The sequence below is a fragment of the Polypterus senegalus genome, chromosome 8 (assembly GCF_016835505.1).
Source record: "Polypterus senegalus isolate Bchr_013 chromosome 8, ASM1683550v1, whole genome shotgun sequence".
NCBI lineage: Eukaryota > Metazoa > Chordata > Cladistia > Polypteriformes > Polypteridae > Polypterus > Polypterus senegalus.
Window position 1 is genome coordinate 100,092,300 of NC_053161.1, and position 14,512 is coordinate 100,106,811.

General features: G+C 33.7%; 1 protein-coding gene across 4 annotated transcripts in view; it reads left to right on the top strand.

Annotated features, from left to right (window-relative positions):
- Positions 1 to 14,512, top strand: part of fam107b (family with sequence similarity 107 member B) — a 75,864-nt gene that overhangs the window by 39,048 nt on the left and 22,304 nt on the right. The gene's annotated exons all lie outside the window — the stretch shown is intronic.

The window sequence follows — 14,512 nt, forward strand, 5'->3', positions numbered from 1 at the left end:
GAACTGCTTCTAAATATAAAACATAAATACCCCAGCTCTGATAATTGTCACATCCTTGTTCCACATCCATTCCTTTCATTTTGACATTTCAAATTAGAGCCATAGTTATTATTTTGCTGGTTATGAAATGGTTGGTGGTGTCGGGAAAACATTTTTATATATTTTCATGCTATAAAAATGAAAGCTCCCTATGATGTGTCAACAGTGTTGTTTCAGATTCTACTGAGAGATAGTATACTAAATAGAGGCAGGTGCATCACTTGACACTGAATTAGTATTGGGACTATTTGGAGTATTTTGACACTGAATTAGTAACTTCGCCACTTTTACCACACAATCATGTGTCGACCTGTCACAGACATGTTTCAACTCATAGTTTAAAAAACATTGGCATACAGGATGGGGTAGAAAAGCTTTCTGGTAGCTAATAAAGTTTCTTAAGTGAAGCAGCTACATTCCTTCTAGAGGCATTGTCATTATCCGAAGACATTTTACTGATAGTTTACAAAAGCTGAAAACTAAGCTTCCTGCATCTAGTAAGCTTGCACTCACAGCTGACTTTTCAACTAGTCCAACAACCAAGAATTATTCCACAGTAATGTACTACTGCATAGATATAGACTAGCCGATGAAATACGTACTGCTTCAGACAATATTTTCCATCACAAGTGCTCTTCGGTGATACATCTTTACATTTAACATTTCTCATAACTTAGTTGTCCGTGGCTACCTGGATATTCCCAGAAGATAAGTTCTCAGCTTTCTGCCTGACAGTTAACAGGCATGTGACTGAATCCTAAGCACATCATATTCTCTGATTCCTACATAAACCACTTTTTAGTAATGTAAAGAGACAGGTGGGGTATGTTTTCATTTAACAGAAAAATAGATGCTTACATGCATGAGGCACTAGAGGTGCATGACGAAAACCTTTTCTGGGAAATTTTAACCTTGTTTTGTTTTCTACGTGATTAAGTAAGGTTTTTTCATTGTAACAAGTAATAGTTATTCATTGTTCAAAGAGATGAATCTCTTTAATTTTTAAATGTGATATAAATATGTATATCTAATATGAATACTTTAGTATTTAGCCTTTCATCCACTTTAGGTAGAATTTCTCATAAAAAATAAGCTGAACCATTTACAAAGTGCAAGCCTACAGTGCATAACAGGATAGTGGAGTATATGGTGTTTTCTCCTAAAATCTCTGTTATGTTGCTTGCAAGCAATTATGCCTCTTGAATTTGAAAAATATGATGGTGTATTAATTTTGTAATGCTTTTTGTACCTTTTGTTGGATGTAATCTCTGTGTGATCAAACATACAAGGGAGCAAATTATAAATGATGTGCTGCCTTTGTTTTGATCTAGTGGAGCTGGGATGTTGGCAATTGTCTAGAAAATGCAAAACAGCCATCCCAGTGGGGTCTGACTAGTCACTTCTCCTTTGTTTCCCATTTAGTTTTTTTCAAAAGCACTTCTGTGTTTTGTTTATGATTTTTTGCAGATGAAGGATAATATATAATAATAGCCTTTTTTTTTCTTCTTCCCTATATTTTTAGGGTAGCAGGATTTGTGAAATAGCCAGTGGAAGAAATCGTTTTGTTTGAGATGAAACCAATTTGTCACCTCATCCACCCTTTAATTGAAAAAATCATAACGTATAGCATATTAAAGAAAGCCAATCATGCTTGGCTAACACATGTAATATTACAGTAAATGCAACAGTATGGTTTTATTTTTTTCTTCCTGCTTTAATACTTAACTTTTAAAGAAGGCTGCATTTTTAATTGCCTTTCCATTACTCTTGCGTCTGTATATCCGCTGTTCAATGTGATAAGAGCGTGTTAAACACTTATTTCTTCAAATACTCCAAGTGTGCTTGTTGCTGAATGTATTGTAAGTACATAAAAAATATTTTTATTGGATGCAGTGCTGTATGTTCATGAATGTATTTGTAAATTTTGTATCACTGCCATAACCATAAACAATTAAAGATGTCAGGTGTTTTTTACTGCATAAAAGAGTAGCACTAGTATTTCATATTTTAAAATAAAATATCTAGGACATGATAGCAGGGAATCTGTACTTTTGTCTTGTCTATCGGCTCTTTTTAAAGAGATTTGTGTGAACCAGACATGGCTAATTAGAAAGGCCATTTATTTTTTGTGGACAATGAGAACAGGACCGCCTGGCTGCAGATTAATCCCTGGCATGACTTCTTTGCACATCACTTCACCTGCTTCAGCTTATATTGAAGTGGTTTATTTTGCATGTGTGTATTTGTTAGAAACTTTCAATATTAAATAAAAGTGAAATGTCTGGGCACAGAAGACTGCTTATATAGAGAAAAGCTATAAAACATTGTGCATGATTTTATTTTTATTTTAATGGCTACATTTATCACAACTAGTTGTTTTTGAGTAGCTGTGTGTATTTGAATTATGATTTTAATTTTGTAAATATGTTTTTGGCTGTGGTATTACACATTTCTTTCCTCACAGCAAGTGTTACGTTAATAGATTGGATGAGAAAAGAATGGTGTTACACTAATTAAGATGATTATTCAAGGCTGACACTGAAATGTAAACTGAATAACCAGGTTAGAAAATGGATGGATGGATAAAACATCATTTTAGTTTTCATTTAGGTGTTTGTTATAGATATGTTGGAACCATGTGATGGATGGATAAAACATCATTTTAGTTTTCATTTAGGTGTTTGTTATAGATATGTTGGAACCATGTGATCTTGTGACAATGGCGAGTGTTCATTGGTGGTTTGGGTCAGGAATGTAAAAAGGGAACGAATATGATTTACTTCATACACGAAAGACTATTTATAAAATAGAAATGATCACATCTGGCTTTGTTTCTGTCAGTTTCATGAAGGATCATATAGGGACTTAGTATTTAATGATATGCTGTCCAGTCTGATGTGCAGTTTTTCAAACAAAAGAAGAAAATGTTATGCAAAAGTAATGTGTAAACAGTGTGTTAAATTACATTTGACAAGTAACTATATAACATATATAACTATATAACTATATTACTATATAACATATTTATGGAGACAAGCCGCAATTGAATAAAGCACACTTTTTTTTTATAGCTGTTTGTGTGTGTGTGTGTATATGTATGTATATATATATATATATATTAAACAGTAATCCCTCCTCCATCGCGGGGGTTGCGTTCCAGACCCCCCAGCGATAGGTGAAAATCCGCGAAGTAGAAACCATATGTTTGTATGGTTATTTTTATATATTTTAAGCCCTTATAAACTCTCCCACACTGTTTATAAATTTTCCCCGCAGAGTTATACAGCATAATCCCTTTGTATTCTCTTAGATATTAGGTAAGATTCATTGAAATTATGTATATAAAAACACTGTTTATATACAGTAAAACCTAAATATTATTTTAAAGATATTGAGTGTCTCCGATATCACATGTTACAGCCATTACGATAGACATGCCACCAGCAATAAATACGTACAATGCAACAAAAATAGTATACAGTAAATAAGCATGTACAGTGACACTAAACGTACGTACATGTACTAAGTACTGTAAGTAGAAAATGAATTCTGGTTACTCACCAACAATGACACGATGACTTGTCCGATAACAATGAGTTTTATTTTACTGCACAACAAAGGAGAGCGTTACAGCCCTTAAAGGAGCCACTTCAGGCGATTGTGAAGCACTGCCGTTGTTCTTCTTCTGGCAGTCTTCAATCCAAATCCCTAAAGCAGATTCCATCCAGACTACTGCCTTATTACATCCACTTACAACTTGTTTTGCACCCTAGTTAAAAGGACACTGCGGCCGTAGATCTTATATTCCTTTCCTACTTTTTAAATAAAAAGAATTGTAGCCTTCAACAAATCCAAAACGTTTACCTTTTCGGCAATCGTTAACATCTTCCGTTTGCGCTTGGGCACGGCCCCTGAAGCAGTAGCAGATCGTTTTGGAGCCATAATGAAGGGCTTGACTATGCACAAAGATAAACACAAAAGAGCACAACTCTTTACACAGCGAAACACGTTGATGCTGAATGAGCGAGACAAGACTTCCTGGTTATCACTGCATTCAGCAAGCAGGAACTTAACTGTGTGCTCTGATTGGTTAGCCTCTCAGTTAGGAGGACTTAACTGCGTGCTCTGATTGGTTAGCTTCTCAGTCATCCGCCAATAGCGTCCCTTGTATGAAATCAACTGGGCAAACCAACTGAGGAAGCATGTACAGGAAGTAAAAAGACACATTGTCCGCAGAACCCGCGAAGCAGCGAAAAATCCGCGTTATATATTTAGTTATGCTTTCATATAAAATCCGCGATAGAGCGAAACCGCGAAAGTCAAAGCGCGATATAGCGAGGGATTACTGTATACTGCTCAAAAATATTAAAGGAACACTTTTCAGTCAGAGTATAGCATCTGTGAAACTTCTGAGATATTGATCTGTTCAGTTCATCTTTTGGCAGTGATAGGGATTCGAACCGGCAACCTTTGGGATAACACTGCAGATCCTTAGCCTCAGAGCCACCACTCCGCCCTAAAATTTGGTCAGTGATGGTCTGGGGAGGCATATCCATGGAGGGTCACACAGAACTCTACGGGCTAGTCAACGGCACCTTGACTGCCATTAGCTATCGGGATGAAATCCTTGAACCCATTGTCAGACCCTATGCTGGTGCAGTGGGTCCTGGGTTCCTCCTGGTGGACAACAATGCCCGGCCTCATGTGGCGAAAGTATGCAGGCAGTTCCTGGAAGATGAAGGAATTGATGCCATTGACTGGCCCCTACACTCGCCTGAACTAAATCCAATAGAACACCTCTGGGACATTATGTTTTGGTCTCTCTGACGCCGCCAAGTTGCACCTCAGACTGCACAGGAGCTCAGTGTTGCTCTGGTCCAGATCTGGAAGGAGGTCTCCTAGGACACCATCCATTGTCTCATTAGGAGCATGCCTCGATGTTGTTAGGCATGCATACAACTACATGGGGGCCATACAGACTTCTGAGTACGATTTTGAATTGCTGTAATGAAATTTCAGATTTTTGATTTTCAGGGTGTCTTCGAATTCAGCCCTCTGTAGGTTGATAATTTTCATTTCCATCAAACGATGTGGCATTCTTTCATTCCTAACACATTACCCAGTCCATATCGGTATAGATATCCAGCATGATTTTTTTCCCCATTGAGATCTGATGTGTTTTCAAACTGTTCCTTATATATATATATATATATATTTCCAAAGCTGGCTGTCCTAACTTTTTGCTGAAGAGTCCCAAAGACCATTAAATGCTTAGTGATGACATCGTCCAAATGATCTAATGTGCCATTCGTGGGAGCCAAATAATTATTTAGACAAATGTTGATGGCAAAAAGATCATATGTTTATTGAACTTCATGCATCACAGTATGATCTAAGCAGAATCACTGGTGATTAGTTTGTATTAAATAGTAAGTTAAAATTGATGCATAGTAAAAAATGCAATTCCGAGTAGTAAGAAACCCAAAGTTCAAATCTTGTTGGGAGTGGATACAATAAAAGATAAAGTAGATTTTGTTGTGTGCTGTAGAAGACTAGATGCTGATTTGCAGGTTTTTTTTTCTTTCAATTTACACATTTGAAATGCTTCCTGTTAATTAAGCAATGAAACTGGTGCCAGACTAAGTGGCATGTGCTAGTTAATTTGATCTCCAGAGAGAAAACAGCCACTCCAGGGAGTTGAAGGGGTGAAAGAGAGACAAAGTAAAATTGGGAGTTGGACAACTATACCTAAAAGGTGTGATATTGGGTGAATTTCTTTAGTTTTGTTTACCTTGTGCTGGAAGCAACTTTGCAAAGGTGTGCCATAATCTCTATTTACATCAGGTTATGGCACATTTTTGAAAGAAACTGTTGTAACTTTTAAAATAAACCAGTAAAACCTCAATATATATATTTTTTTTTTACTGTCTGTCTATCTGCACTTACATCAAATTTCCTAACTCTTTTGCATATAAATAATGTATATAACTTTGATTCCATTATCATATACAGTAAAATGTCAATTTGGAACTTTGAGAAATGCAATTTGTCAATGCAACACCAAGTTCCCCTTCATTCTTTGCACATTTCCCTGCTCCTAGAGAAAAATCTAGTAGGTACCAGTACTCACCCTAAATGAAGAAAAGATCTGCCCTTAATGAAGTTTTCAGAATGGAGTTACACGTGTAGCTGTGCCACTAAGCCAAACATGAGTTTGATAAAATACTATCTTTACAAAATATCAAATTTAGGATATACGCAAGTAATAATGAAAACTATAAACATATTTTTTATCTCCCCCTTGTGATGTAATGTAACTTTATTTAAAACTAATCTGAAAGAGAAGTTAATGAAATTCTGTTTTGGTTACTTTCTAAGTAAAAATGACTCATTTTTCAGCAGAACCACTGGAGGGGGTTTTAAGAAAATGAAGTTGAGAATAATGTTTGAATGCAGTTTTTGGTATTTGTGGCACAGAAGAAATAAACAGCAGTGTGTTATGTTTTTCTGTATCTTATTGTCTCTGCCCCTTCTTAATTTTTCATTAATATCATAATTTTTAAATGGGGTGCATGATTTTTGAAATGGCCAGCTCAACATTCATATTCTAATCCCAATGACGTTTTGGCTGGACCTGCAACAAGTAGTTCATGTTAAAAAACTCCACAGTTGAAGTAGCCATACAAGGAAAGGTGAACAAAGAATCCTCCACCTTACAGCCAAAGACTGATCAATAATTATAGTGAACATCTGATTGGAACTATTGCTATGTAAAGGCAATAGTTCTACTGTAGTTAGTTAGTCTCCAAAGGACTGTTTTACACATATTTCTTAAACTGATTTGAGAGGAAATTTATTTCATAGTTCCATTAAATGCATCTTAGCTAAATGTTTTTATTATTTTGTGGGGAGGAAGTTCTACAGATACCTGCATAATCTTGAAGATGCCAGATATCACAGTTTTACTTTTACAAATTTTAAAAAAAGGTGATTTTCCTTAACAACAGATTTTATCTCCCAGTAAAATCACATTATGTTCTTATGTGGTATGCATTTAAGGCTCACCACTAAAGTCTGACACTTAAGTCAATGGGTTGTTATCACAAAAGATGCTTTTATAAACTTCAGTTGACTTAGGTAGAAGTGAATATCCCATTTCACATGTGCTGGAAGACACCTTGTCAAGTCTTTAAAATAGTAAAGCCATGTGCTAAGAGCGATACACCTTTCTGGTTAAGACTGGTATGAGGTTTGGGGTATCATTAAGCTTCCCAGTTCCTTCAATTATAAATGCCAGGTCTGTACATGATGTAATACAGAGAGATATACTGTTCAGAAACTCCACATACACTTCAGCATATGTTGTAATACTGGATATATGTGTTTTGTCATAAACAAGGTTGTGTTTGATTTTGGCAGTAACTCCGTTTGTGCCAAGAGAAGGCCATTTATGTGCTTTTCTATATTCTATGTTAACAGCTTTTCCGTTTGTTTTTTTTTTTTGTGAAAAAAAAAATTCAAGTTGTTTTAGCACATCAAAGAGAAAACAAGTTGCTTTTATTGTCTACTGGAGCAGTTTTCAATTTCGATTAACCTATGTGCAGGAAATGATTTGTGCCAATGTTATCTTATTTTATTGCACCATCTGGTAACCCTGCTAAACTGACGCTCATACACGGCTTGAGCTTGTTTAATAACCTTGAGAAATATGTCTAAATACCAGTAACAGGTAGGTACATGACAATGAGTGAAATCAATGGAACTGAATCTGTTATTACCATACTTGATTATAGAAAGAAAGACTACAAAGAGAAATGATTCAACTAGAACCATTGACATGATTGATTTGGGCACCCCACTCAAAATTTCTATTTTACGGAATCTTATATAAAAAGGTGTTAACACAACCAGTGCAAGGTACAGACTTGTTAAGCATATCGTGACATATTCACATTTTAACACCAATTATTATTTTTTTACCGAATTGAACATTTTCAAATTAAACAAAAAATGTGACAACTAGACAAATGTGGATTCCCATCAATCGGTAACATCTCCTTTTGGACCGTTGTCTTATTGAAATATTCAGCCTCTCTTCAGCTTTGTTTTATTTTTCTGGGATGCCTGATTCAAAGATTTGTTGATATTTAATTTAATTAATTTTTCCTTACACCTACATAATATTTCTTTTGCCGTAGGGTGTCACATAAATTAAATGCATAATTGGTACATCCCAGTGTGTAACTGTTGTTTCCTATAGGCTTTACCTGTTTTTACTCAAAGTGCATCTTTCATATTTTTACTCATAAGGTAAGTCTTTGTTTCTTCAGTCCGTGATACAATAAATTGCTCCCAAAAGCATTTGGCTTTTCTAAGTATTGTTTAGCATACTTCACACTTTGGCTTTTGTGCCACGCTGCATAAGAGGTTTTATTTTGATCCCATGTCAAATATTTTTTTCTTTGAGCAATGCTGGACCACTGTTTTACTCAGCTGACTCTTTCTGGAGGTCCTTTGCAGAGAAATATGATCTGCAAACCTGACCATTTTATTAGAAGGTCATACAGGGATTTTTCTTGTTTTTCTTGCCATGTCTTCATGAGTACCTGTTATTAGGATTATACAAGTAATGCTTTGTTTGGTTTTCTGGTATTGATTTAGCTTGTGAGCTTTTGTTGCCGATCCCTGCTTGTTGTGTACTAACCTTCTGCTTTGTGCAGTGGTTCTACTGATAAATCTACAAGACTTCTGCTACAGTCCTTAAAATTAGTACGTAAGTTTATAAGGTTCTCTTTGGCCACAGCACAATTTGATTTGTGAATTTTGTATGGTATTAATGGGAATACTTAGATTGTAAGTCAACTATGTTTATCGTAGTATGTCAAGTCATCTGTTTTGAGGAGTTCATTGGTGTTGAGAATAGCTGCAACATTCTAAAAGGTTTAGAAGTATCGGAATATTTATTCATCCCTGAATCTATTTTCTCCTGGTTTAAGTCAATTTAGTTTTGAAGCCTTAAGAATCAACCTGCTGGAAGGTGTACAAACATTTTGCAGATGTTACACTCATTATTTTATTATTTTTTTAACCTGATAAATTGTGTAATATTCTCATATCCAGTTTAACATTACAAGCCTTGATCCTGTCCTAACAGCCTCTGGCCCATTCATGCATATGCTCACATAAGGCCAATATACACTTGCCAGTTAACCTCACTTGCAAATGTATGGGATGTGACAGGAAACCAGAGTAACTAGAGAAAACCCGTAGACACTAGGAGAATGCAAGACTCTATACAGGTGTGATGTTTAAACTGGAAATGCTGGCAGAACCAATTTGCAAGAAAATTAGGAATCTATTAACAGAATACAGAAATGTGACATGTTTATCTTTGTTCCCTTTAGAACTTGTGCTTACTTCTGTGATACTGCAAATTATTATACATTTCTTATATATAAAAAATGGGATATTGAATAGAATTTGATATTGATCTTACTTCATTTTTTCAAATATTTCTCTTTCCAAATCCGACATCCATCTGAGGCATGATTAAATCACAGTTTCTTCAAAAAACAATATTTAAGTGAATTATAAGGATTTCTACCCCCATTTTGACATAATAAAGAGTCAAATCTTGCAAAATGTTACTGTTAAAATGTATTCCCTTTATTTAAGATTAGTGAAAGAATAACATTTAATTAATTGAAGTGATTAGCCTCACATTTTGTTTTGTAAATCTAGATATTGCAGCATTTTAATGATTGGGTGAGTGGAGTCCTTCTACAATTCAGAATCACAATGATGTCTCAGCCATGTGACATCTATATCACACTGGCTTGCTAGCATTAGGATCACATGTTGTCTTCAGACATACTGTATTTACATCATTCCATTTTTTTTTTTACATTTTTACAGGAAGGAAAAATTAGTCTTAGTACATATTAGCGGCCCTGTATTAGTATTTGATTTGAGAACACTTCTACAAATATACTAAAACATCAAAACAAGCACATAAGAAAACACACAAGAACAACAGTTAGACCTACTATATGCATTAAATTCCTGCAGTTTGTAGCTTGTGGATAAGATCTATAATGAAATCTGGTTGTCTTGGTTTTGCTGATCTGAAGTATTTAACAGATATAAGAAGACCAAGTAGAGATTGGGCAGAGTGCAACAAGTCTGGAGAGTTTTTCATTTCAATCTGCAAAACCAAGTGAATCGACAGTGGGCAGGAGGCAACCTGTGATTTTATAACAGATCTTAGACTGCACACCAAGCTGTCTAGCTTCTTCTTGTCCTTGCCAGTAGCATGTGTAGATAAAGAAATAATGTTAATAATGCACCTATAGAAAAATGTCAATACTATGTTTGGTAGGCCGGTCTCTGAGTTTTCTTAACCATATTGTATTGGAATGATTTAGTACCGTCTTTTCTTTAAAGATCTAACTAACTAATTAGCCTACATAGGGCTTAGCAGAACTTCATCAAATAATGAATAAAATCTGTGGGAGAAACAAGTGGGGGTATGAATCTGCTGGTTCTCAGTAAATAAAGTACAATGTATACTATGTGTATATATACATATATATATGTATATATATATGTATATATATATGTATGTATATATATATATGTGTGTGTATATATATATATATATATGTGTGTGTATATATATATATGTGTGTGTATATATATATATATATATATATATATGTGTATATATATATATATATATATATATATGTATATATATGTATATATATGTGTGTGTATATATGTATATATGTATATATATGTATATATATATGTGTGTATATATATATATATGTGTATATGTATATATATATATATACATGTATATGTATATGTATATATATATGTATATGTATATATATGTATATGTATATATATGTATATATATATATATATATATATATGTATATATATATATATATATATATATGTGTATATATATATATATATATATATATATATATATACATATATACATATATATACATATATATACACATATATATATATAAATATACATATATATACACATATATATATATATATATATATATATATATATATATATATATATATATATGTGTATATATATATATATATATATATATATATATGTGTATATATATATATATATATATATATATGTGTATATATATATATGTATATATGTATATATATATATATGTATATATGTATATATATATGTATATGACTAAAATAAAGCTGATGGAAAAACATGAAAGCGTTATTTGGGAAACCTAATGGCTCCTTCTTAGTCTAACATTGTATGATGAATCAAGAGCCAGAAGTTGTGACATTCATTTTTATGTGGTTAAGTTATGTTGTCATTCAGGCATGTAGCAGAATTCTTTAAAATCAGAGCAGCAAAGATTACCTTATGTAGCTCTGAATTAGAATTGGAAAAACATTTAACCTTCCCATATACTTACGTAGCTGTTTTAACTGAATAAGTTAACTATTCTAGGAATAATGTATGAGGCAAATCATGTTTTTACCACAAGTATATTTAAATTAGACCTTGGCAGTCAGTAAGACAAAAGTTGAAACCTATTAGTGCAATACTTAAATAACTAAACATGTTGGTGCAGCTTATTGATTTGTTTGTTTGTAAGGTGCCCATTCAGTGTACAGTATGTATATAAATATTATATGCATGCTAATCTATTATCTTAGTGAGGTTTTTCACAAAATTCTGATCAAACATATTTACAGCCAAAGTACAGTGACATTTATTTGCAGGCAGTCTATTGCTTGTGTTCTGTATAGCATTCGCTTCAGTGGGATAAATTATAATATATTGATAATGCCAGATATTGTGTTTATTTGTCTTAATTGATCAGGCTTCTTTCACTGTTAGGGCAACAAGTGCCAGGATCTACTTAAAAACTTTCTTTAGAATTCACTTATAGTGACATGTTTTGAAGGCAACAATACATTGAGTGTAGACAACTGCTTAGTAGGTTGTACATTGAGGACTGTAGAAAAGTAAGAAATACATGTGGCACAGATGAATGGACATTAGTATTATAATAAAGGGAAAAAAAATAAATTTAATAATCATATATATATATATATACACATATACATATGATTCATTTATCAACCAAACACAATTTTCTATTTAGTTAAAAAGCTGAAGTTTAGCAGAATAATACATATAGGCCAATAGTTATCCACTACGAAAGAACATTTCAATATTTCCATATTTAGGGGTATAACCACTCCACAACAGTAAAACTATTGTAGAGTGGTCTTATATATGCATTGTATATAAGGCAGAATACGTAACTTCTAGGTATGGTAGAATACGCACAATTAGAAATGTCACATGAACCAATATTTCAGTACTAAGTCAATATCATAATCTTGGAACTGCCACGGTACCAGCTTTCACACACACACCCCCCTAAACCCCAGACACACACACACACACACACACACACACACAGAGTCTGTAGTACTGAATGAAAGTCAGTACTGCACCCATCCATGTCAAAAGTTACAAGAGATGCCCTATAAGGCACAATAATACTTGGCGGGGGCGGGGGGTTGGATGGGGGAATGTGTGTTAAAACTTTTCATCTGGTGATAATATAGCACCGTATTCACACATGTGAAAAACAACCGCTGAAGTCATTTATTAAAGGGCTTTGTGTTCAAGGCAGGAGAATTTCAGTGTGCAATTGCAGGAATCTTGCTTATTATTTACCTTACAATAGCCAAAGCATACACAAATAGTCTCTTGCTGTTGCTACTTTTATCCCATTACGGAGTTAGTTCAGAAATGGATTTATGTATGCTTTGAGAGCAAAATAACATGATCGATCAGGTGAGGTGTAATTTATTTACTGGCTTCTTTTTTTTTTTCTATTTTTGCTCCCTTGATGTTAATATCTGCCTCTTGCTTTTTGTCCCTTCAAGTGCTTACAATGCTGCCCAACCTGATTTTAAAAATGTACACAATAAAGTCGCCTGTTAGTTAAACATGATTTCTGTTTAAGCCAGTTAACGTCATTACAACACGTAGGCAAACTAGAACTTGGAATGGTATAAGAAAAAGGTGGATGACTTAAGTAAACAAGTAATGTAAGTAACTTTGGTCACATCAGGTTTTCTTTTTCTAAAAAAAGTCAAATTTTTCACATGTCTGCATGAGGATTTCTCCAGATATTCTAGTTTTAAAAGGAAATGTACTTATTGGGTATTTGGTGATTCTAAATTGTCCCAGTATGAGTAGGTGTGTGTATGAGTAATCCATTTAATGGTCTGTCCAAGACTAGTTCCTGCCATGCGTCTGATGATAGGGGGATAATATTACATGGATTTGATCAGTTATGTCCTGTTATGTCATGTGTTTATTTTGTAGGTAGTTATTTAAAAGCAAATAAGAGGCCTGATTGCCTTGTGCTTTTTTATTAAATCTGCAGACATGAGTTCAAAAAGATAAAAGCAAGTCTTTGCTTCAATTTACCACTCGTTTGAAATGATACAACAGCTTTTGCAGCTTTGCCTTCCTGGAAGTGAGGTTCACTACTTGAAACATGTTTTTCTCAAATGCTTTTCTACTTCCATTACAGATGTTTGTTAAAAAAACAAGAATATTTGCATAAGCAAAGTATAAGTGTAGCTTTTAAAAAATCTGCCCTGTACTTTTTGAGACAAATAGATGGTTTTCCAAATAGCACAAATGAAAAGATTAGACATTTCTTTTATATAGTAAAAATAAAAATACACAGTTAATAGAGAAGTGGTTGGTTTGTTAACAATGACCTTAATGTAACATTTGATAACAGCAAACTTTTTGATATTTAAAGGCTGTGTATTGATGAAGAGTGTGACCATGCGGTTTTCTTTTTTTTTAGTTTTCTGAGCTTACAGTTATTTCTCAAAATATTTGCTAAACAAGTGGTGTTTTAAATTTAAGACACGTGTAAGAGATCTTTTTTAAGAGGGCATGACAGAACCACTTTGTGAGGTGAAACTGGAGAACAATTTTAAGATTTGGCAGCAAGTCAAACACACTGTGTGGGTGTGTGTGTGTGTGTGTGTGTGTGTGTGTGTGTGTGTGTGTGTGTGTGTGCGTGCATGGCTGGAAGTGTGAAACTCTTGTAATGTGGAAAATATGCGTTAACTGACAAAGCCCATTTCCTCTTCAGGGTCATTTGGCATGTTATTGTAAAACTTTGTAGATAATATAATAATAATACCTTTTTTAAGTTCAGTATAAAGTGTTTTTTTTTTGTTTTTTTGTGTGTTTCTTAACCTTAACTGAGGTAGCAGTTATTCTTTTGTCTTTTGCCATTTTTTAAATGCCAGACAAAGGTGTTAATTTTCTTGGTGTTGCTCAAAAACATTATGGGGGCATAATTCTAGTGGTTTAGTAGCAGAAGTTAAACAGAACTGTAACTTTAAAATT